Genomic DNA, 26,077 nt, shown 5'->3' with positions numbered 1-26,077 from the left:
TAGTGCCATGCAAAGTATCTGACATGTAATGAAGTCTCTAACATAATTTTTTAGATGAATGAGTTAATAAATTATTAGTAAAGTGAAGTGAAAGTTGCTCAGTCCTGTCTGAATCTTTGTGACCCCATGGACTGTACAGTCCATGGAATTCTCCAGGCCAGAATACTGGAGTGGGTAGCCTTTCCCTTCCTCAGGGGATCTTCCCAATCCAGGGATCAAACCCAGGTCTCCAGCATTGCAGGCGGATTCTTTGCCAGCTGAGCCACAAGGGAAGCCCAAGAATACTGCAGTGGGTAGCGTATCCCTTCTCCAGTGGGTCTTCCTCACCCAGGAATCAAACCAGGGGTCTCCTGGATTGCAGGTGGATTCTTTACCAACTGAGCTATCAGGGAAGCAATAAGTTTATTAAGATTAACTCAATTCTCCTTACCACAGAAGTTCCCACAAAAGGAAAAAAGTTTACAAATCAGCATGTTAAGAAAGAAAGCCACCATATTTTGTGACAATCACTTAGGTGTTCTGTATGGTGGCAGCCTAGAAGCAACCAAATAAAAATGTATGAATCTGAATGAGGCAGGAAAGGTATTGCTAGTTACTAAAATCGTTCAGTGCATTATAAAGCACAGAATATAACAGTCTCCCAGGGAGAAGGAAATCTTGCCCCTCTGGCAATCAATTCACAAAATGAAAGGTCAGCTCAATGTTAAACAGATGGCCCATTGTGAAGATTAAGGTTTTCGTTTTGGCGGGGGACTCAGTTACTTTACTCTTATAGCAGAAGGAAGTTCCTAAAATTGAATGAAATAATAGTTTAAGAACCTGCTTCTCCTGGTAACTTTTTCCTGCTCAATGACAATGGAAAAAAGATGAACACCTGAGTCCTTTCTCAGCAAAACAGGAAGACTAGTGTTAAAGATCGTCCTTAAATAAAATGACACACTATAATCTCCTTCCTTTCTTCTGACACAAGAAATAACTGAAATGACTTGAGGCAATTCCTGATGTAATAACATGTACTGAAAAAAAAAAATCTTTGATCTCTTTTGTAATAGTTTCTTGGTAATGCAGATTGTCTCATATCACTACCATGTACAAAGGATAATTGATTCTTTTAGGATTCAAGAGTTTGTTGTAATGAACCGAACTAGAAATTAAAAACTTATGTTTTTTCAAACTGCCAGAAGAAACCCCAAAAAGTAAAAATTAAGTTGGAATTATAGCAGAGCCTACCTAACACCAGAGATGTATAAACAAGGTAGATGTTTGAATATTAAGAGCAAGAGGTGGCAAAGATCAGAACGAAGTCAGAAGTGATGGCACAGAATATACTCAACTATGAAAAAGAAAGGAAAAAAAATTTAAGGTTAGTTCTGTGCAAGGTCATGATCCCAGCACACCCCAACTGACTAATGCAAAGGAAATTACCATTAATACTACTATACAGAGGGGGTTAATCACATTCAGCTCAGTAGCCTAGGGGTGTGTCAAAGCCAGGGAAATTAAGCACGCAGGGCTTCCCTGGTGGCTCAGAGGTTAAAGCATCTGCCTGCAATGCGGGAGACCTGGGTTCAATCCATGGGTCGGGAAGATCCCCTGGAGAAGGAAATGGCAACCCACTCCAGTATTCTTGCCCGGAGAATCCCATGGACTGAGGAGCCTGTTGGGCTATAGTCCACATGGTCGCAAAGAGTCGGACACGACTGAGCGACTTCACTTTCACTTTTCTTGGAGGGCACCAAGTGACTGAGGTACTGCCGCCCTAACATCCAGCATGTTATCTGTAGTAACATTTACCAAAGTACAGCAACAAGGAAAATACGTGTGTTATGGTTTTTTAGGGAGCCAAACCTGAGTCTGAGTGAACTCTGGGAGTTGGTGATGGACAGGGAGGCCTGGCGTGCTGCGATTCATGGGGTCACAAAGAGTCGGACACGACTGAGCAACTGAACTGAACTGAACTGATACATTACTTTGCCAAAAAAGGTCTGTTTAGTCAAGGCTATGGTTTTTCCAGTGGTCATGTATGGATGTGAGAGTTGGACTGTGAAGAAAGCTGAGTGCTGAAGAACTGATGCTTTTGAACTGTGGTATTGGAGGAGACTCTTGAGAGTCCCTTGGGCTGCAAGGAGATCCAACCAGTCCATTCTAAAGGACATCAGTCCTGGGTGTTCTTTGGAAGGACTGATGCTAAAGCTGAAACTCCAGTACTTTGACCACCTCATGCGAAGAGTCGACTCATTGGAAAAGACTCTGATGCTGGGAGGGATTGGGGGCAGGAGCAGAAGGGGATGACAGAGGATGAGATGGCTGGATGGCATCACCGACTTGATGGACATGATGGACAGGGAGGCCTGGCGTGCTGCAATTCATGGGGTCGCAAAGAATCGGACACGACTGAGCAATTGAACTGAACTGAACTGATATATTACAGAGTTCAATGCATACAGAGAACTGGAATATTCATCATTAAGGAAATTTGGCAACATACTTATTTTCCAGTAAAGACAGAGCACCCAGAACTTCCCTAGTAGTCCAGTGGGTAGGAATCCGCCTATCAATGCAGAAGACATGGGTTCAATCCCTGGTCCGGGAAGATTCCACATGCTGAGAGGCCACTAAGCAAACTACTGACCCCATGTGCTCCAACTACTGAAGCCCATGCCCTGAGAACCTGTGCAATGAGAGTTCATGGTCTGCAAGAAGAGAAGCCACCACAATGAGAAGCTTGTGCAGAGTAGCCCCCGCTCGCAGCTACGAGAAAAGCCCTTGTGCAGCAATGAAGATCCTGCACTCCCCCACCCCCAAAAGAGCATCCAAAATACTTAGAATGATCAAAATTCCTGCTGTTACTTAGAAACTAGGTGTTTACTATACGTTGTTTATTTTTTAATTGGAGTATAATTGCTTTACAAGTTGTGTTGGTTTTGGCTGTACAATAATGTGAATCAGCTATATGTACAAATATATCCCCTCTCTCTTGTGTATGTGGTTTTAACACATTTTCTTATTTGTAATATCGTATGTAGAAATACAGCTTGTGTGTGTGCTTAGTTGCTCTGTCATGTCTGACTCTTTGGGACCCCATGGACTGTACAGCCCACCAGACTCCTCTGTCCATGGAGATTCTCCAGGCAAGAATACTGAAGTGGGTTGCCATGTCCTCCAGGGGATCTTCCCAACCCAGGGATGGAACCTAGGTCTCCCGTATTGCAAGCGGACTCTTCACCATCTGAGCTACCAGGGAAGCCTGAAATACAGCTTATGCAACTCTTATCTCTTTGAGGCAGGTGATGTTTATTTCTTCTTTTTCATCATTATAAGAATCAACAGGGCTTCCCTGGTGGCTCAGAGGTAAAGAATCTGTCTGCCAATGTAGGAGATACAGGTTCGATTCCTGATCTGGTAAGATCCTACCTGCCATGAGGCAGCTAAGCCTGTGGGCCACAACTACTGACTCCTCAACAAGAGAAGCCATCACAATGAGAAGCTCATGCACTGCAGCTAGAAAGTAGCCACCACTGGCAGCAATGACCCAGCACGGCCAAAAAAAAAAATCAATAGCAGAAGTACTCCACTGTATGTGAGATCAAAAGACTTGATTGAGTGACTTTACTGGGAAAAAAAGACTTAGGAAAGGAATTTTTCAAAGCACTGTATTTTTTTTATATTTCAAATTGAAAGGAAAAATTTCACAAAACTATTCACTGAATCATGTCAGTTACTTTTTAAGACAGAGTTATTATAACTTTTAAATATGAATAAGATTCTAGAGAAACTTAGCAACTGGACCAATGTATCACTTGAGAACACCTATGAAACGTGGTTTTTGTTGGTATGTTGAACAGACGCCCTACTAATTGTATGTTTTAAAAAATTTAGGAGTTTCTCAAAAAGGCAATGGAGAAGGTAATGGCAACTCACTCCGGTACTCTTGCCTGGAAAATCCCATGGACGGAGGAGCCTGGTAGGCTGTATTCCATGGGGTCATGAAGAGTTGGACATAACTGAGCGACTTCACTTTCACTTTTCACTTTCATGCACTGGAGAAGGAAATGGCAGCCCACTCCAGTGTTCTTGCCTGGAGAATCCCAGGGATGGGGGAGCCTGGTGGGCTGCCGTCTATGGGGTCGCACAAGGTCGGACACGACTGAAGCAACTTAGCAGCAGCACAGCAGCAGCAGCAGCAAATAGGCAAAACGTACTGGGCAATGTCAAAGTTAAGTTTCCTTTCCTGTTGGTGAGAAAGGTCGGGTCAGACACATAAAAATGTTGAGGTCTACCAGAGATACCTAAATAATCTCACTCCTAATGTTAGTATATTTCTTTTAGTAAAAGAAAGTTAAACTGTTAGAATCGGAAGTCAGGAAACTGGATCTATGACATGATTATAGATAACGGAAATTAAGGCTAGGAGCCTATAAAAGCTACACCAAGCAAACTGATTTGCCTCAGCAGTCCTACATACAGGTCAATGCAGCCATTTCTGTACTTATGTTTTCCTTTAGCTGTAAAATTCTTGCTGCACGACTACAGGAGCCACTACCTATCTATGGCTACTTAAAGTAATTAAAAATAAACACCCAGTTCCTCAGCCACACTAGCCACATGTGCTTGCTGCTGTTGTTCAGTCACCCAGCCATGTCTGACTATTTGCAACCCCATGGAATGCAGCGTGCCAGGCCTCCCTGTCCCTCACCATCTCCTGGAGTTCGCCCAAGTTCATGTTCATTCCAAACTGCACAGTGCAGAATGAGGATTTCCATCACTGGAAAAAGTCCTAGCAGGTAGTGTTGAACTAAAAGAATTCCAACCCAGGCAATGCAGAACCACAGTTTCCATGCTTAATATCCACACTAACTTTAAATGCTGGTGCTCCTTCCTCACCAATCTTCCCATCAAAGTACATATAAGCTATTTTTATAGATCCTGTTGAACAAGTAACCACTTAGAACTAAATGAGACTACCTACACAATAATAATAGAAGATTATCATCTTAACAAAAATATTATGTCTAATCCAATCTTAACTTAAAAGCCATTTTATTTAACAATGTTATTAAAAGGTTCCTTGTATGTTGGAGTTGCAAGTAAACCGTAAGAAACTATTGAGAATGTTTGTGACTACTGGCTAACTGATTTATCTGAACACAGTCCATACAATATTCTAAACACTTAAAAATCCTGATGATACACTCAACCAAGGCCTGAACAACTGAATCAAGTCTTCCTGTTTAAGCAGAAGGACAGTTTGATGACTTGAATATGCTATTATCACAGACTCCTATAAAACTCTTGGTGACTGTAAAGTGCAATTTCAAAGTCATACCTCTACATGTTGCTGAGCATATGCTAAAATATGGACACACATTTTCCTACCTATAATCATGGCATTTTTGGCACTTCTAATGAAACACTTTCTAAAACATGCCTATCTTCAAAGTTCACAATGTACACTGGTGAAGATATTCCACAAATAAACATTATTTTCTCTGTATTTATAAGAAGTAACATCTGTTTCTGGGACATTTTCCAGGTGAACACTTAAACACATTACATACCTTAAAATACCCATCCACAGCACAATATAATCAAAGCAGTTAATGAGGTTCAGAAAATTTGAAACATACATGGTGCTAACACTACAGGCTGCATAATTGAGATTACTATGATATTAAAAAGTAACACTGCAATTACAAAAGTACTGTTTAAGACATGGTTTAAAAAAAGTCAAACAACAAAGCTTAAAAATAAAAAGTAAGTCTCTTTCCAGGCTAAAAAAGTAAGTACTGGTTGAAAGTCAATTTAAGAATTCAGTTCCCTAGATATTCTTCCCAATTCAGAAGACCAGTGGTTTACATTGGCAGAACCTTCTGAGGAAGCAGAATAATCTGAAAGATACAATGATACTTATATGGGAAGGTTACATGGGGAAGTTGTGGGAAGGAGAATGTAACAGTTTGGGGCCTTTTGTAAGTGGGATGTCAACATATAAGAAGTAGCAATATAATATTGTTATTTATGAGGTAAATACCAAAGTGATAGAGCAGGGATCCAGTTTGCTAATTTTTACAACAAATTTTGTAGAATCATTTGGCTCTTTAACCATACGCTTGTATGAATTTGATAAAAATAAAGATTTAAAACAAAAGTCTCTTTCCTAATCCCACCAGAAACTCAAACCCAAACCAAGCTCCATCCCAGAAATTATGTTGTTGGGTCATTTGCTTTTAGATCTGATGTTCAATACCACACTCATATGTTTATTCTCCACTGTCATAATGTTTCATTATTACGAAAAATTCAGAGAATTTACCCTTTCTCCGTCCTGTGCTCATTTTGATGCTAATTTTAAGTTTTTATAGGTTATTTTTTATAACTTTCAACATTATACTTGAATCTTCACTTCTTGTTCCTCCAACTTTAGGAAGTTTCTACTGGCTTCCCATGTAATCAAATACCATTATAACTGGCTATAAAATTACATTCATATTAAATTTTATATCATTTGCAGCTTGTTTTCTATAATTATTAAATTTTTGTTTTATAAGATGACTTTTTTTTTAAAAAATGGGTAACAATAAAAATTATCTGCAATGTTATCCACTGCCATTCAGGTAGTGTGATGTTTTAGGTCACTAAATTCCAAGTGTTAAGGGGCTTTTATAACTCTGATAACTGCTTAAAAATAAGGCACATTTCACTTTGTTTCATATTTGGACTTTCTGAAGAAACTAATTCTCTCAGACCTGTGCCTTTTTTTAGTCTTTACAAAATTCAGAAGATTTCATAACATTTAATATATTCCATTATCTTATTCTGAGAATTTGCGCAACAGAATCTCCGTTGTTTCTGAAGATGTTCTTAGATCCCAGGGAGTTTTGTTTTAATTTGAAACAATTATGTTCTGGGACATTTCCCAGTCCAGCTGTGTGTCTATCCAGGATTTCATCTTCCTTCTGTTGTTTCATAACATGTTTTAATCCTTTTGTGGGATTATTTTTTGTTTGGGTTTGCTAGAATACACCTCCAAGCATTTGCCCTCCCTCCTTCACAAGGGCCGGAGGAAAACAAAGCATATTTTAGTGAACACTTTCAAGTTCTTATTTAGAGTTCACACCTATGGCAAATTAGGCATGCTTTAGAATTACAAATTGAAAAAAAAATTCCACCCCAATTTAGATTATTAGCCCGCATGATGATGCAGGTTAGCATTCAATATTGATTGCTAATACCAATCTGATTTTTTGTTCCTTAAAACAAACAAACAAAAAACTCTTTCTTCAAAAAAAACAAAAAATCAATTTTCCTCTATCCTTAGCTTTGAAATTCTACGAGACTATGTATGTCTAAAGTCTGTTGTTTTTCATTCATGCTGTTGTGTATTTAACAAGCCATTTTGATCTAAAGCCCCAAGACTTAAAGAATTTTTCTTCTACTGTTTTTTAATTCCCTTCCCATCTCCTTTCCTTTCTACCAGGAATTCCTATATAGGAATCCCAGGACTATTATAAACTTTTTCTTTTTCTCCTCTTTCAGCTCTATTTCCTAGGGAATTTCTTCTTGTTCAATTCAGATTGCTACTTTGGTACTCTATAGAGTATAAGAACAACTTTTATTTAAAAATCTTTTGGTTTAGGGGTGCAATACCCTCTCAAATTTCTTAGAATACTGAGCCAAATTTTTATTGTTTTGTCCAACTGTGTTTTTCAGATGATGTTTGTTCCCTCTGTTCATCTTTTATTTTCAGGCTGTTAGACTGTTTCTTCACTTACAATTCATATTTACGAACAAAGAATTAAAAAGAGTATCCTTTATATTTGTGTAAGCATGCTGACCCAGGAGTCACACAGAAGTCACTCAAAAGCCAATGACAGCTGAGCTAAAGTTTGTAAAACAAAACAAATCAAACAGTACTATCACTGTTGACGTTCAGTGATATAAATATGCAGGTATGGTATTTTGCTAGGTTATGAAAGCCAAACTAGTGTTTATTTATCAAAATACTTATATAGCTAGATCTTGTAAAAAGAAAAAAGAAACTTCATAAATAATCCTCATAACAACCCTATGAAAGAGATGCCCTTATCCTCCCCACCAGCCCAATTTACAGATGAGAAAACTGAGAAGTTGGATTTCCCCAAGATAACTATAGTGAAGCCAGGATTCCTACTTAATAGTTTGACCCAGAGTCCATGTTTCTAATCACAGAGTTAAGATCAGTCTTAGGAAAGAAATGTTTTGCTATGTATGGTGTGGACATGTAAAGAGTATAATGAATCTAGTGGACAAAGAGAAGCAATGAGGAAAAGACCTTCCCATTTCATACACAAAACCCAAAATCAAACCACATAAAATTTAAAAATTTAAGACTATATGAAAAAGTTTTTTTGGGGGGTTCAGAAGGTAAGAATATGTACCTGGGGCAAGTAGGAAGTAGTCTTGGCCACTAGACGGCAAAAAAGTATATTGGCATTTATAAATTGACAGCTTTGATGTTCTTTTCTAAAGATTATGAGTCACTGTTTAAAACAGGAAAATTTTACTTGTTACATGAAAGAAAGTGATATATTTTAGTTCAGTTCAGTTCAGTGGCTCAGTCTTGCCTGATACTTTACACCCCATGGACTGCAGCACACTAGCCTTCCCCGTCCATCACCAACTCCTGGAGCTTACTCAAACTTAGGTCCATCGAGTTGGTGATGCCATCCAACCATCTCCTCCTCTTTCATCCTCTTCTCCTCCTGCCTTCAATCTTTCCCAGCATCAGGGTTTTTTCAAATGAGGCAGTTTTTCGCAACAGGTGGCCAAAGAACTGGGGTTTCAGCTTCAGCATCAGTCCTTTCAATGAACATTCAGGACTGATTTCCTTTAGGATGGACTAGTTGGATCTCCTTGCAGTCCAAGGGACTCTCAAGAGTCTTCTTCTCCAACAGCACAAGTCAAAAGCATCAATTCTTTGGCACCCAGCTTTCTTTATAGTCCAACTCTCACATCCATACATGACAATTGGAAAAATCATAGCTTTGACTAGATGGACCTTTGTTGGCAAAGTAATGCCTCTGCTTTTTAATATGCTGTCTGCGTTGGTTATAACTTTTCTTCCAAGGAGCAAGTGCCTTTTAACTTCATGGCTGCAGTCACCATCTGCAGTGATTTTGGAGCCAATAAAGTCTGTCACTGATTCCATTGTTTCCCCATCTGTTTGCCATGAAGTGATGGGACTAGATGCCATAATCTTAATTTTTTGAATGCTGAGTTTTAAGCCAACTTTTTCACTCTCCTCTTTCACTTTTATCAAGAGGCTCTTTAGTTCTTTGCTTTCTGCCATAAGGGTGGTATCATCTGTATATCTGAGGTTACTGATATTTCTCCTGGCAATCTTGATTCCAGCTTGTGCTTCATCCAGCCCAGCATTTCACATGATGTACTCTGCATAGAAGTTAAATAAGCAGGGTGATAATATACAGCCTTGAAGTACTCCTTTCCCTATTTGGAACCAGTCTGTTTCATGTCCAGTTCGAACTGTTGTTTCCTGACCTGCATACAGATTTCTCAGGAGGCAGGTCAGGTAGTCTGGTATTCCCATCTCTTTCAGAATTTTTCAGTTTGTTGTGATCCACAAGTCAAAGGCTTTGGCATAGTCAATAAAGCAGAAGTGGATATTTTTCTGGAACTCTTTTGCTTTCTTGATGATCCAATGATGCTGGCAATTTGATCTCTGGTTCCTCTGCCTTTTCTAAATCCAACTTGAACATCTGGGAGTTCATGGTTCATGTACTGTTGAAGCCTGGCTTGGAGAATTTTGAGCATTACTTTGCTAGCATATGAGTGAGTGCAATTGTGTGGTAGTTTGATCATTCTTTGGCATTGGAATGAAAACAGACCTTTTCCAGTCCTGGGGCCACTGCTAAGTATTCCAAATTTGCTGGCATATTGAGTGCAGCACTTTCACACCATCATCTTTTAGGATTTTAAATAGCTCAACTGGAATTCCATCACTTTCACTAGCTTTGTTGGTAGTGATACATCCTAAGGCCCACTTGACTAAGGCCCACTTGCATTCCAGGATGTCTGGCTCTAGGTGAGTGATCACACCATCGTGGTTATCTTTTTCGTATAGTTCTTCTGTGTATTCTTGCCATCTCTTCTTAATATCTTCTGCTTTTTCTGTCCTTTACTGTGCCCATCTTTTCATGAAATGTTCCCTTGGTATCTCTAATTTTCTTGAAGAGATCTGTAGTCTTTCTCATTCTCCTGTTTTCCTCTATTTCTTTGCATTGATCACTGAGGAAGGCTTTCTTACCTCTCCTTGCTATTCTTTGGAAGTCTGCATTCAAATGGGTATATCTTTCCTTTTCTTCTTTCCGTCTTTTCTTTTCTCAGCTATATTTCAGTGGCCTTCAAATGTGTAAGGACTCTAGGAAGTCTTTGGATACATTCTGCAATATTGTCAAATTTCTTTCTTAAAATGTACCCAAAATGGACTGCCAAACTGCTTTCAATGGTGGCATTAGTTTGCAGGAACATCTCTACAATCACCGATGGAGACCTGTCATTTTGATTAACTTTGATACTTAATATTCTGTTGAGATGTTTTTGAGTGGCAATGAATCTAGAAATCAATTTGGGAAGAACTGAAATCTCTGAGTGTTTGTATTTCTGTATTCTACATTTATTTAATCTTTAAAAAAAATACCATATTCTAATTCTTTGCTAATATATATATTTTTCTGTACTGAATTAGTATGAACAACAAGCTAGCAATAGTCCTTCATGCTCAGGTTGAAGGCATATCCCTAGGTCAGGAATAAATCGCTACCAGAATTATAATCTGGATTGTGTGCATTGCTAGAATGGAAAAAAGAAATTAAAGTCAGTAGTATAAGGTAGAAATTTCCATCTAAAGCTGAAAATATTAATTATATAAAAGTGAAATTTGGGATAGAATGAGCATTTAGGTTATAAGACTTGAAAACCAGATTTTTGAGAAGAGAGATTTCAGGTCATACTGTAATTAAATGTTTTGGATCCCCTTTTCTAAAAATTTTACATACAGATTCAGGGTTTACAGAACCACACATAGTCTTAATAGTGCTGTTAGTATCCAAGGTAATTTTCAGGTTTGATCCCAAGTTGATAGCACATTAACTGCTTTTGCATGAGATTGATTAAATAGTACCCAGCTCAGAACCATCCTGATAAGGGTTTGTCCAATATCAATTCTTAACTTTGTGTGTTTGTGGCTGCACTGTGAGGCATGCTATGGAGCTTCCCTGACCACGCATCAACCCTGCACCCTCTGCCATTGAAGCTCGGAGTCTTAACCACTGCGCCGCCAGAGAGGTCCCTGTCCCATGTCAATTCTTAGGAGAAATACATTATTCCATGATCCAGATACACTGCCATTTGGGGGTAAAAGATGTTAACAAGAAACAGTTCTACCTTAGAACACTGAAAGGTGGTATGACATGCTGAGAGCTTGACACATTCTTCAAATTGAAAACGGAAGCAGTCCAAACTTGCATATATGTATTAAATATCAATTCCCAAAATAATAGGCTATTCCGCTAGATCAGCTCTAGATTTAGCGTCCTAAAAATGTTAATTTGGTGAAGGAGTGAAATTTAGGTTATTTAAATTAAGTTGGTTTTATCCTACTTATTTAATAAAGCAGTACAGAGAAGTAAAACAGATATAAATCTGTTTAAGCATGCAAGGAAAAAACAGAAAACTACATGGTCTCAGGGTGGATCAGAGTACAATTTTAAGTGTTCCTACAGACACTATTTTGAAAGAGGTGTTTTTGTCAAGCATTGGGACAACCTGTGGGTTTCCCTGGTGGCTGAGCGGTAAAGAATCCATCTGCAATGCAGGAGATGTGGTCTCAATCCCTGGGTCAAGATCTGCTGGAGAAGGAAATGGCAACCGACTCTAGTATTCTTACCTGGAGAATCCCATGGACAGAAGAGCCTGGGGCTACAGAGCCATGGGGTCACAGAAGAGTCAGACATGACATAGGGACTAAACAACAGCACTGGGACAATAGAACCACAGAACTGCATGAACATACAAGTTTATTCCTTGTATCAATCCCTGATGGCCGGGAGAAATATCAATAACCTCAGATATGCAGATGACACCACCCTTATGGCAGAAAGCGAAGAACTAAAGAGTCTTGACGAAAGTGAGAGAGGAGAGTGAAAAAGTTGGCTTAAAACTCAACATTCAGAAAACTAAGATTATGGCATCCGGTCCCATCACTTCATGGCAAACAGATGAGGAAACAGTGGAAACAGTGTCAGACTTTATTTTGGGGGGCTCCAAAGCCGCTGCAGATGGTGACTGCAATAATGAAATTAAAAGATACTTGCTCCTTGGAAGAAAAGTTATGACCAACCTAGATAGCATATTCAAATGCAGAGACATTACTTTGCCAACTAAGGTCCATCTAGTCAAGGCTATGGTTTTTTCAGTAGTCGTGTGTGGATGTGAGAGTTGGACTGTGAAGAAAGCTGAGCACCGAAGAATTGATGCTTTTGAACTGTGGTGTTGGAGAAGACTCTTGAGAGTCCCTTGGACTGCAAGGAGATCCAACCTGTCCATCCTAAAGGAGATCAGTCCTGAATGTTCATTGGAAGGACTGATACTAAAGCTGAAGCTCCAATACTTTGGCCACCTGATGCAAAGAACTGACTCATCTGAAAAGACCCTGATGCTGGGAAAGATTGAAGGCGGGAGGAGAAGGGGATGAAACAGGATAATATGGCTGGATGCCATCATTGGCTCAATGAACATGAGTTTGAGTAAATTCTGGGAGTTGGTGATGGACAGGGAGACCTGGTGCGCAGCAGTCCATGGGGTTGCAAAGAGTCGGACACAACTGAGTGAGTGAACTGAACTGATGTGGGGAATTCTGACATTTATGCAGCCTCAGTGCGAGTACAATATTTCTTAACAAATATCAGTACCTCTCTTTACACAGACTGGGTAACAAGCCAGTCAATCGTTACTCGTATGGCCTTCAATCTGCCTATCAATATAAACTGCCACTTTCACCACTTCCTTTTATAGTGGTTGCCAGCTGCTTTTCTTTAGCTATACTCATCCGCAAGTAAAGGCTTGAAGAAATACTACCACTCCTAGAAAACGTGTAATCAACACTCAGTCACTATAATTTGTCAAAGTCAAAATAATTTGTGCTTAATATCTTTCTGGCCTCAACAAACAACATTTTGCCATTGTTTCTTCAAAGATGGAAATTTTGTGCAACTGGAATAACTATGTCAAAGAAGAAATGCTTATATGTCTAATTAAGGAAAATAAGAGCAACACATTCAATAGGCTAAGAGTCAGTTTTAACTCTTTAAGACCTTGGACATACCATTTAACTGCTTTGTTTCTTCATTTGAGACATACATGGTAATAGGCCTAATGTTCATTCAAGTCTGTTAATTCTTAAACTCCTGTGCTCTTTTGTAAATTGGTCATCTGAATTTTAATTGTATTATAATGAATGATACATACATTCATTATTAATAAACTGATGTTCTACATTGTTAAAAAAGATTCTGATGCTGGGAAAGATGGAAGGCAAAAGAAGGGGGTGGCAGAGGATGAGATGGTTAGATATCATCACTGAATCAATGGATATGAATTTGAGAAAACTCCGGGGGATAATGAAGGACAGGGAAGCGTGGTATGCTTCAATCCATGGGGTCCCAGAGTTGGACAGGACTTAGTAACTGAACAACAAAATGTTCTACAGGGTCTTTTCATCTTATAAAAATGTTAAGTGCTATGTAATATGGGGTAGACTTTAAACTTCAGGAATCAGACAAAAGTAGATAATACTTAGGAAAGACTTTACGAAGAAGTTATAATGTGATAGCCAGTAGATATGATTTCCAAAAGGAGAGGGAAAACTCTCCAGGCTAGGAGAGCACTACACATAAAAGTATCACAGTTAAGACACAACTAAGGCAAAGGGTACCTGGTGGAAAGGAAGAAAGACATCAGAGGAGGGGGAGGATCAGACAAATGAGAAATTTAAAAAGTAAATCTCCATTTAACAATGTGTAGGAAACCATTGTAGCTCTTTACACATAGAATAGAGAGTGATGCAGTCATTTAGGCAACTGCATATAGACCGACACTGACTTGGATTTACATTAGAATTTGACAGTACTGGTGACTCTGGAGCACGGTATCTTGTGTACTATATAAATCTTAAGCTTTCAAAAACAAACATCAAACAGGCATACCCTTCAAACTGCTACATGGAGGCATGTCAAACACATTATTTAGAAAGTAGAAAATTAATAAACAAATGGCTATATAGAGCAAAATATATAAACCACACATCATTTAATTAAATATCAATATGTGACTACATTTAAAAGTAATTGTTTATAACTTTCTACCACACAAAATAAACTAAAACTAACCTTGATTTACTGGATATTTTAGTTAATATAAATTTTGTCTTGGACTTCCCTGGTGGTCCACTGGTTAGGAATCCATCTGCCAATGCAGGGGACATGGGGTTCCATCTGGTCTAGCAAGATTCCACAACCCACAGAGCAACCAAGCCTGCACGCCACAACTACTGAGCCCATGCTCCAGAGCTTGCATGGTGCATCCAAGAGTAGACCCCGCTAGCCACAACAATGAGAAAGCCCGAGAAAGCAACGAAGATCCAGAGCCTCCAAAAATAAATAAGTATTCTGAATAATGTCTTTAATTCTCCTTTTAATGAGGCAAGCAGCAAGTAAATATTGTAGACCTTTTTGTTGTTGTTGCGTTTTCTTTTAGAGATAATTTCTAGAATAGGTCTGAAAAGTATTTTAGTCAAAACTGATAGAGAACAACGATGTTTCTGATATTGTATGCCAGAGAAAAGTAGGACAGAGGGAAGAACAGAAGCTTGCAAAAACCAGTTGAGGCACATCCTTGACATCTGATTTGAGAAGAATCTGATTGCTAGTTTCAGATACATGTCTAGTGTACCTCCGGTGTAAATACTTTTGTGGGAGAAGAAAGCAAGCATTAAAGATGGGTAATCCACTCACCCTTTCAAATGTCATCAATTGGGTTATTAAATACCACCTTAGGCATGAAATAGTAAACTCATCTAATAATTTTTGGCATTTCATACAACTTTGACCGTTTGAAGAAGTCTTATTTCACATTATATGTACCTCATTTTTATAAACTAAACGAATGGCAGAAACAACACCAACTCAGGAAATTAGGAAACTCAGTTTCCAGTTATAACTCAAGTGATCTCTTATGCTCCCAACTATCTCAGTTTTAATGTGAGAAGATTAAACTAAAAGATCTGGAGCTTTTCCAGCAAGAATATTTTATTATGCTAAATCCTCCTTCTCCTCTGTAACCTGCCTGGATTTTGGGGCCATCATATCCCATGTTCACAGTGTTGCTCTTTATGCAACTGGATATGATGCCTTTCCTCTCCTTGACCACACAGAAGGAAAAATCTGATTGTATATTCTACTAAAAAATAACAAAAATGTAAAAATAGTCTTTCAAATATAACACTTCTAAAAGAGAACACAAAATGTGAAACCTGCGGGAACATTACTAAAATTAAAACAGTATCAAACAGCAGGTAGTTTTCAATGAACTTGATCTCAATTATCATAAAATCTTTATAGTAAATAGAGAGTTCAATTGGGAAAAACAATCATTTTTTTGTCACCCTTAATTGTAGAACACATGTAATTCTTTTGATTTACTGAGGTTACCTTTCCCACTTTTTTGCAGTAATTCCTAGCTTTTACAAATGAGAGGACATACCAGAGTTACCCAGACAACAGAAGGAACAACTCAGAATGTGTGCGTAAACAAATAGAAAATACTTGAGAGTAAATGTGAATTTCATTCATATATTCTCCTAACCTACAATTTCTTTTCTACATGACCAGATTACCTTGGTGAAGAACTCCTTGACTTGTAATAAAATCTATTTTATTACACTGTACTTGTAGTAAAATCTATTTTCTCCATAGGTCCTTAAAGGCCTTGTGTGATCTGGCCTTTCCCTACTTGTCCAAACTTATCTTGATACCTTCACCTCTATGATTGCAGTCTTCCACACCCTCTTTCAATTTCCTGAAAGCTGTATCCAACTGTACTTGCACACAGGCATCGTCTGCTTCCTCTGACCTCCAGCATTCTGGTCTCAAATGCCACTTTTTCCAGAAATCTTGTACACCTCAAATCTTAATCATGTCATTCTTTTTCTTAGCATGCAGTTCTTTTCCTTTATAGGTGAGTACTGCGCTTAATTGATTAATGCCTACTGTCTTTACTATGAGGTCAGTGACCATGTATTTTCTTCAGTAGTATACAGGCAGTACCTGACCAACAACAATATACTAATGCAATGAAAAAGATATAAGATTAAAGAAAATGAGACCTTGCAGCTGTATCTAAAGACCTGACAGAATGTAAGCTGAGATAATGCTAAATATAACTAAAATATGTTTTGTTATTTTGAACCATGATTCACAACACCAGTGTATGTAATTTATGGCTTGAATCTTTCTGGAAACCATAATAATTGACAAATTATGTTTCTATTTACATTGTACTCTATGCATTAAAAAAATACTTTCTGATATATTTAAAATCCCTGTGAGAGGCAGTTAAATAAACAGACCAGTAAGTTAAGGATAATAACTACATGTACAATTTACTAATGCGCTAATGTTCTAACTGGCTAGTAATCATTATCTGGAAATTAGCAAATCCATTTCCTGATTATAAAGCTGCAACACTATATTTTTACATATTAAGCTATTATCACCAGTGTCCTTGGACAAGGCTAGAAAATCCTTTTTAAAAGACTTATTTGAATGGTGGCAAAAAAAAAAAAAAAAAAAAAGTTGAAATGCTTCCCAGTTGATTAATTTGGGAAACATGGAGCCTAGTATTCATGAATTACTCTGAAGAGTTAATTTAAATTTTGTTTTGGCAAAAACTGAACATTCTCTTCTATTGACTGAGAGTTTCTTTTAAAATGAAACGTGTGCTACTAGGAAGGATTTATACTGTTAAAGCATTCACTTTTAAATGATTTGGGTACTTACAAGAGTGATTTGTTCTTGCAGCCCCCAAATAAAACATACTGTCCCTAAGTGATAAGATATCAGTTACTGTCCCACTGTAAGCCCCTGAACACTAACTGTCCCCCTCTTATACATACTCTTCCTGCTTTCCAGCGCAATCACGGGCAGCAGAACTTCAAACTTAAAGAGAAGAACATGGAACTTAGCTCAGTTCTCTTTAGTAGAAACTCTAAGACTAACGTTAAGTTACACATGTTGATTAAAGATGTACCATTGTAAGTTAGGCAATATTCTCCCTTCTACAAGCAAATGAGTTTATGCATATAGGATAATATTCCCAAAGTAGGACAAGGTAGGTAAGCAATGGTACAAGATCTGTTAGAGCAATTTGATTTTCTGTTTCTTAAAGTATTTAGACTTACAGTGGCTTTTAGCACTTCAAAAAATAACCTTATAAACAAATCCTAAAAATATCTAACAAATTTACAAAACAGTTTGTCAATTAATGCTTTGAATTTCTTGGAGTTGCTTTTGTTTATCAGTGATTTTATTAACTTCTTAAAAGTTTGGAAGTGAAAACCCATAGAGATCAATTTGCAGCAAACCAAAATATGAAGTTTCTAATATGGAAGAAATACAATATTTAGTTCTTTTCAACACAAAACATTCAGCTATAATAACTGAAGCTTGTTATAAAATGGTAACACTGTACTTTACTTTTATATATCAAGTTTCATTTCATGAATCTTTGTTGGTATGGGTAGTGTAAGGACTGGTACTCCCCTGTGATGGGCTTCCCAGGTGGCTAAGCAGTCAAGAATCTGCCTGCAATGCAGGTAACGTGGGTCAGGGAGATCCCCCGGAGGAGGGTACGGCAACTCATTCCAGTATTCCTTGCCTGTAGAATCCCTGGCATGCTTACGGTCCATGGGGTGGCAGAACTGGACTTGACTGAAGCAACTGAGCACGCATGCACTAACCTACACAAGTTTTTACCATTCTTCAGCAAAATGAGAAGAGTTAAGGACAAAAGTAGTGAGTTAATAAATTAAGAGGGTTGCCATCTATTTAGAGATTAAATCCTTTTGACAATTTTCTAACAACAAACATCTTTTTTCTGAAAAATGAAACTTGTAAAAAACCAAAAGTATGGTAATAGGTACTAAGTTTTTATTTTTAAAGTGACTGTACTGGGTGAAACTTACATTGGAAGCCTCTTCCCTCTTTTTGGAAATTTGGTTTGTTCCCTCAAAAATAAAAAATTTTAGAACTACTGGGCTTTAAAACTAGGTACAAATGCAATCAAATCCCAGCTCAGTTACCTTCTAAGTTGTGCAGCTTTAGATAAATTACAGTACTTCTCTGTGCCTCAATCTTATTAATATTTGTAAACTGTGCAGAGTCGCTGGGAACAATAAATGAGACATCTGAATTCCTGCTATGCTAGATGCAGAAACAGATGTTCTTCACTACTTGGAGAATGCAGGCATGTATCTGATCTCTTTCTGGACCCTAGAAATCAATCAAATCCTGACTTCCTTCTCACTGCTAAGTGTTCTTTCTTCATGACCAACTTCTCCACACATATCCTGGAAGGTTCAATGTGTCTGTTCAGAGACCCTGCTTTATCCTTGCTGATGTTTCCTTTATCTTCAGCTTCTCGTGCTCTTCTATTCATTTCTACTATCTATAAACATATTAAAGAGTCTCCTCTTTAAAAAAAAAAGTATGTATCTATATCTAGATTCTACTACTTCTCTGACTATCTTTCAGAATCAAACTTCTCTACTCATATTTTCCATTATTTCCCATGAGGCCCAAAATGAATTGTGACCTAACATCTATCATAAAGTTGTTGGTTGTTCGGGATTACTGGTAACTTCATAATTTCAAGTGCATTGGTTATTTCTTAGTCTTCCATTTACACAATCATTTGTGGAATTAAACACCATTGTGCTCTCCTCTCCTTGAAATTAGGTTTTTCTGGTGATCTTTCAAAGGTTGTACCATTATTATTAATAGGCCTTCTAGGTAGTGCAGTGGTAAAGAATCTGCCTGTCAATGCAGGAGACATAAGAAATGCAGGTTCAATCCCCTGGAGTAGGGAATGGCAACTTACTCCAGTATTCTTGCCTGGAAAATTCTATGGACAGAAGAGCCTGGCGGATTACAGTCCATGGGGTCACAAAGAGTAGGACATGACTGAGCACACACTATTATTATTATTACTATTATTTACAGATCGGCTTCTTTTATCTTCCGCTTATCTTTTGTTTAACTCACCCAAATCCAGGCTTCATCTACCACTTTGGTCTTCCTTTGTCTTCCTGTCTCTTGTTCTCAGCCATATCCCTAGCTTCAACTATCACTTATACACCAATGGTGTCTAAACCTAAGTCTTTAGCACACACCTCTCTCTTAAGCTAGAGACCCTGAATATCTAAATCCAGACTTCCTTCCCTCCTCCTCCCTCTCCCTTTTATTCTTCTAATTCAATCAAGGCCCAACTCCTACGTATCTCTCCATCACCTAAGTCACATCTTAGCTCAACTACTTTTCAATTTAATGTCATATAGTCACTCAGAAATATCTTATCTTACACTCCTCTAATGCACATGCTACACTGCTGTCAAGCGATTTCACATTTTTATTTAAAATTCTTCAGTGGGTCTTATATTGCTCTTGAAGTGAAGTGAAGTTGCTCAGTTGTGTCCGACTCTCTGCGACCCCATGGACTGTAACCTACCAAGCTCCCCTGTCCATGGGATTTTCCAGGCAACAGTACTGGAGTGGATTGCCATTTCCTTCTCCAGGGGATCTTCCCGACCCAGGGATTGAACCCGGGTCTCCGGCATTGTAGACAAACGCTTTACCATCTGAGCCACCAGTGAAGCTCTTGGATAACCCTAAATTCTTTACCATGTCATACATGATTGATTCACCCTCTTCCCTTCCTTTTTTTAACTCAGCAGGGGCCACAGGATTGAAAAAGGTCAGTTTTCATTCCAATCCCAAAGAAAGGCAACTGCCAAAGAATGCTTAAACTCTCGCACAATTGAACTCATCTCCAATGCTAGCAAAGTAATGCTTAAAACTCCCCAAGCGAGGTTTCAACAGTACATGCACTGGGAACTTCCGGATGTTCAAGCTGGATTTAGAAAAGGCAGAGGAACCAGAGATCAAATTGCCAACATCTGTTTGATCATAGAAAAAGCATGAGTTCCAGGAAAACATCTACTTCTGCTTTATCGTCCATGCCAAACCCTTTGATTGTATGGGTCACAACAAAACTGTGGGAAATTCTGAAAGAGATGGGAATACCAGACCACCTAACCTGCCTCCCGAGAAATCTGTATGCAGGTTAAGAAGCAACAGTTAGAACTGGACATGGAACAACAGACTGGTTCCAAATAGGGAAAGCAGTACGTCAAGGCTGTGTATTGTCATCCTGCTTATTTAATTTATATGCAGAGTACATCATGCAAAATGCAAGGCTGGATGAAGCACAAGCTGGAATCAAGATTGTCAAAAGAAATATCAATAACCTCAGATATGCAGATGATACCACCCTTATGGCAGAAAACAAAGAGGAATTGAAGAACCTCTTGATCAAAGTGCAGGAGGACAGTGAAAAAGCTGACTTAAAACTCAACATTCAAAAAATAAAGATCATGGCATCTGATCCCATCACTTCCTGGCAAATAGATGGGGAAACAAGGGAAAGTGCGACAGACTTTATTTTCTTGGGCTTCAAAATCACTGCAGATGGTGACTACAGCCATGAAATTAAGAAGTTTGCTCCTTGGAGGAAAACCTATGACCAACCTAGACAGCATATAAAAAGCAGAGACATTACTTTGCCAACAAAGATCCATCTAGTCAAAGCTATGGTTTTTCCAGTAGTCATTTTATGAATGTGAGAGTTACACCATTAAGAAAGCTGAGCGCCAACGAACTGATGCTTTTGAACTGTGGTGTTGGAGAAGACTCTTGAGAGTCCCTTGGACTGCAAGGAGATCCAACCAGTCCATCCGAAAGGAAATCAGTCCTGAATATTCATTGGAAGGACTGATGCTGAACCTCCAATACTTTGGCCACCTGACGCAAATAACTGACTCACCGGAGAAGACCCTGATGCTGGGAAAGATCGAAGGTGGGAGAAGAAAGGGACTATGGAGGGTAAGATGGTTGGATGGCACCACCAACTCGATAGACATGAGTTTGAGCAAACTCCGGGAGTTGGTGACGGAGTGGAAAGCTGTGCTGTAGTCCACTGGATCGCAAAGAGTTGGACATGACTGAGTGACTGAACTGATACTTCCCTTCCTAACATCTATCCTTATTTCTGAGCAATTTCCTTTTTATTCATTCTACTAAACATTTAGATAATCTCTTAGGGGCAACTTTTGTGTGAGTGCATAAGCATGTATTAGGTCATAAAAGCAAAACTTCTCATGGATTTTAACAAATAAAAAATTGAAAGCCATTACCCTAGGGAATTCTATCAGAATGTATATTTAAAGGTCCTCCTCACTCACATTGACTTCACCGCCCCAAATCTTCATTAATAAAAGTGACATTGAGGTCTGTTAAAAAGCTGTGAATGAAATGTAACTTGTAGTGTTTCAGATTTATAAGCTTGCCAAACCAAGTTACTGAATGGCATTATCTTCTTCTTGATAGCTGATGTGTGGAAATTAATTTTTTACTTTAAGTGAAGATGGCAAAGCTAAAGAGTGAAAAATTATCAGTACACCAAGCAGGATACTAATCAGAAACAAAAAATCTAGGTCAGTCTGCTAATGGCAGTTTGGGGGAAATATTATTACAGGAATTATTTCAATTGATTTTAATTTTCAAAGCACATTTAAGAATAATCTAAAATCAGAAGTCAAACAAATTTGTTGCAATTGGTAAACTGATAATGTCTTGTATTTTTGTTCCTGGAGGCATTTGCTTTTATTTCAGGTTTGTTAGCATTGGAATGGAGACCTGCCTAAACCAAGTTAATGACATTTTTTTTCAACCCCCATTCTTCTTCATCCTGACCTACGTCAAGCATATACTTATGCTCTTAATCCTATTCTTTGCAATATGTATTTTAAGGGTAAAACCCCCTAACTCTATTGCCAATTCTAGTACCACCTCCTTACACACTGTAAGAAGCTTTACAGGGAAAACTGAAAATAAAGTCATAATTAAAATAGCATTTGCATCTAATGATTTTCTAAAGGCCACTAATTTAACAATATAACAAACTACATATTTTTGCTTTTTTGCTTTAGAGAGAGTCAACTTAGCAATACTGCAGAAAGGAAAAAAGAACATAGAGAAAACATAACCATAATCAGATTTGGCCCAGATTCTCCTTGACTTTTTGTGTAACTTTATGCCATTTAGCAGTTTCAATTCCTTCAGGTGCAAGATGATACATTTCTACCACCTCTATCACAAAAATGATGTGTGGTGATTAATGAGCTAATGCCTATAATACAATTTGAAGCTCTAGCATAAAGACACTATAAATAAAAACACTTTACAACAAATCTGCATGAAATAATTTTCAAATAAAAAAAAGTTTAAAGAAAGGCTACAAATGACTATATATTAATGATATATATTATTGGGTTGGCCAAAAAGGTTGTTTGGGATTTTCCATAAGACAGTATGGAAAACCTGAATGAACGTTTTGGCCAACCCAATACTACAATGACTGGCTCTTCTCATTATTTCACAAGAGGTGAGATAAAATTTATCAACTGACACGGGTTATTATATATACTATGACAAATGCTATGAAATAAAGTAGAGTGGTACATGAAATCTACATGGTGAGAGATGAAGGAAGGAGGTAGGTGTTTTCACTTGTGATCTCCTTTTATCTTTTTCAGAATTTTCAGTTGAGTTCAGTCACTCAGTTGTATCTGACTCTTTGTGACTCCATGGACTGCAGCGCACCAGGCCTCCCTGTCCATCACCAAGTCACGGAATTTACTCAAACTCAAGTCCATTGAGTTGGTGATGCCATCCAACCATCTCATCCTCTGTCGTCCCCTTCTCCTCCCACCTTCAATCTTTCCCAGTGTCAGAGTCTTTTCAAATGAGTCAGCTCTTCGCATCAGGTGGCCAAAGTACTGGCGTTTCAGCTTCAACATCAGTCCTTCCAATGAACATTCAGGACTAATTTCCTTTAGAATGGACTGGCTGGATCTCCTTGCAGTCCAAGGGGCTCTCAATGAGAGTCTTCTCCAATACCACAGTTCAAAAGCATCAATTCTTCAGTGCTCAGCTTTCTTTATAGTCTAACTCTCATATCCATACATGACTACTGGAAAAACCATAGCCCTGACTAGATGGATTTTTGTTGGCAAAGTAATGTCTCTACTTTTTAACATGCTGTTTTAAATTTTATATTTATTTATTTATTTGTCTGCACTGGGTCTTAGCTGAGGCATGTGGGATCTAGTTCTCTGACCAGGAATCAAACCCAATTCCCCTGCATTGGGAATGGTTTGGCTCAGTCACTGGACCACCAGGGAAGTCCCTCCCTTAATCTTAACAATACTTTTCTTAGAATATCATCTTTCTATATATGAAGAAATCAGGGCTTCAGGTTGTTATGTCAATCAACTTGTCCAAGTCCATCCTCTTATTAAATGGGAGAGCCAGGAACACAGCTTTAACTTAACACTATATTCTGTCCACTCTTCCAAGATTATGTGCATGGTCAAGGCCCTCACTGCATCTCTCACATTTCCGCTTATTCTCCCCTTCTGAAAGGTCAAAACTGCCTCATTTGATTCCCCCTTCCCACTCTCTACTTTTTCTTTAAAAGTATTTATCGCTTTCTAACATATTAGATATTTATTATGCATACTGTGTATAATCCTCTGCTAGGTGGTAAATTCTAGGAAGTTAGGGAATCTTTGCTTGTTTTGTTTGCAGATGCACCTCCTCAAACCTAGAACAGTGACTGATACTCAGTAGACACTGGCCCATTCTTCCTTTCCCTTTTCTCATCTTTAACTGTATGAGGATGTGTTTAACCATTTTCACCTTTAATTCCTGGGAAAACAAATGAGGATCATAAGTATTATTTAAAATATTCTAGTCAGAATAAAAAGAGATGACAAGACACGTTAAACTGTAAAATGTAGAGATGCAGATGATGAAAGGTTAGTACCTAAGAGTACCTGATCATTTTCAGTGATGTTTTAGATGATGAATGTGAGGCAAACATGAATAAAAAGGATCAGAGTACTCTAAAAGCAGTAGTTCTCAAATCTTTTATTAAAATCCAGTCAAATTTTTTTTTAAGTTGGAATGACAAGAGTTATCAAATTTTAATTTTCCCACAAAATGATGTCACAAACTAAATATAATCTACTATCACTATAATTTCATAAGAGCACATTAACATAAAAATAATTTCAGTATAAAGGGTAGTCATTTTTATTAAGTAAATTTAAATTCACAAATATTTCATTATATAAAAACAGCTCCACATGTACTTAACATCTAAATGTGAGAAAGTAAAACTTTTACAACAAACTGTAACAATCTTTACATCTCAAGATACTTCCTTTACAGAGAAAAAGTACCATCATGAGAATAAATTTGCCATTAAAATTAAGAATGTCATCATCAAAAGATACCATATTTAAAATGAAAAGGCACTGTAAAGACTAGAAAATATTTCTAAAGCCTACTAAGTACTATTACCCTAAATACATAAAAAGTACTTACAAATCAATAAAATAATCTCAAAGAAAAACAGAATAGGCAATTTATAGAAAAGGAATATGAATCGCTGAAAACCAAGTTAAAGTGTTCTAAACTACACAACTAACTGGGGAAGATACATGAAAATTACAATGAGCTAACATTTCATATTCCATACAATGTCAAAATTTAAGAAGTCTTAAGTATTTGGAATACTAAATTTAACTCAGATGACCATTATATCTACTACTATGGGCAGGAATTCCTTAGAAGAAATGGAGTAGCCATCATACTCAACAAAAGAGTCTGAAATGCAGTAGCTGAATGCAATCTCAAAAATGACAGAATGATCTCTGTTCGTTTCCAAGGCAAACTATTCAATATCACGGTAATCCAAGTCTATGCCCCAACCTGTAATGCTGAAGAAGCTGAAGCTGAACGGTTCTATGAAGACCTACAAGACCTTCTAGAACTAACATCTCCAAAAGATGTCCTTTTCATTACAGGGACTGGAATGCAAAAGTAGGAAGTCAAGAAATACCTGGAGTAACAGGCAAATTTGGCCTTGGAGTACAAGATGAGGCAGGGCAAAGGCTAATAGAGATTTGCCAATAGAATGCACTGGTCATAGCAAACACCCTCTTCCAACAACACAAGAGAAGACTTTACACATGGACAGCACCAGATGGTCAACACCGAAATCGTATTGATTATATTCTTTGCAGCCAAAATGGAGAAGCTCTATACAGTTAGCAAAAACAAGACCGGGAGCTGACTGTGGCTCATTCATGAACACCTTATTGCCAAATTCAGACTTAAATTGAAGAAAGTGGGGAAAACCACTAGACCATTCATGTATGACCTAAATCAAATCCCTTATGATTATACGGTGGAAGTGAGAAATAGATTTAAGGACCAGATCTGATAGACAGAGTGCCTGATGAACTATGGACGGAGGTTTGTGACATTGTACAGGAGACAGGAATCAAGACCATCCCCAAGAAAAAGAAATGCAAAAAAGCAAAACGGCTATCTGAGGAGGCCTTACAAATAGCTGTGAAAAGAAGAGAAGTGAGAAGCAAAGGAGAAAAGGAAAGATATACCTATTTGAATGCAGAGTTCCAAAGAATAGCAAGGAGAGATAAGAAAGCCTTCCTCAGTGATCAATGCAAAGAAATAGAGGAAAGCAATAGATTAGGAAAGACTAGAGATCTCTTCAAGAAAAATCAGAGATACCAAGGGAACATTTCATGCAAAGACGGGCT

General features: G+C 38.0%; 1 protein-coding gene across 5 annotated transcripts in view; it reads right to left on the bottom strand.

Moving 5' to 3' along the window:
- The window catches only part of ABHD17B (abhydrolase domain containing 17B, depalmitoylase), a 43,412-nt gene that overhangs the window by 12,073 nt on the left and 5,262 nt on the right, over positions 1 to 26,077 (bottom strand). Inside the window, exon 1 of one of the 5 annotated variants that reach the window (XM_060409370.1) lies at positions 3,922 to 4,275. The exons of the other annotated variants lie outside the window; for them this stretch is intronic. The gene's annotated coding sequence lies outside the window, so the exon portion shown is untranslated. Of the gene's footprint in view, positions 1 to 3,921; positions 4,276 to 26,077 lie in introns of those variants that run through there. 5 annotated transcript variants of the gene reach the window in all.

Source organism: Ovis aries, chromosome 2 (genome assembly GCF_016772045.2).
Source record: "Ovis aries strain OAR_USU_Benz2616 breed Rambouillet chromosome 2, ARS-UI_Ramb_v3.0, whole genome shotgun sequence".
NCBI lineage: Eukaryota > Metazoa > Chordata > Mammalia > Artiodactyla > Bovidae > Ovis > Ovis aries.
This window is presented reverse-complemented; position numbering and strand designations above follow the sequence as displayed.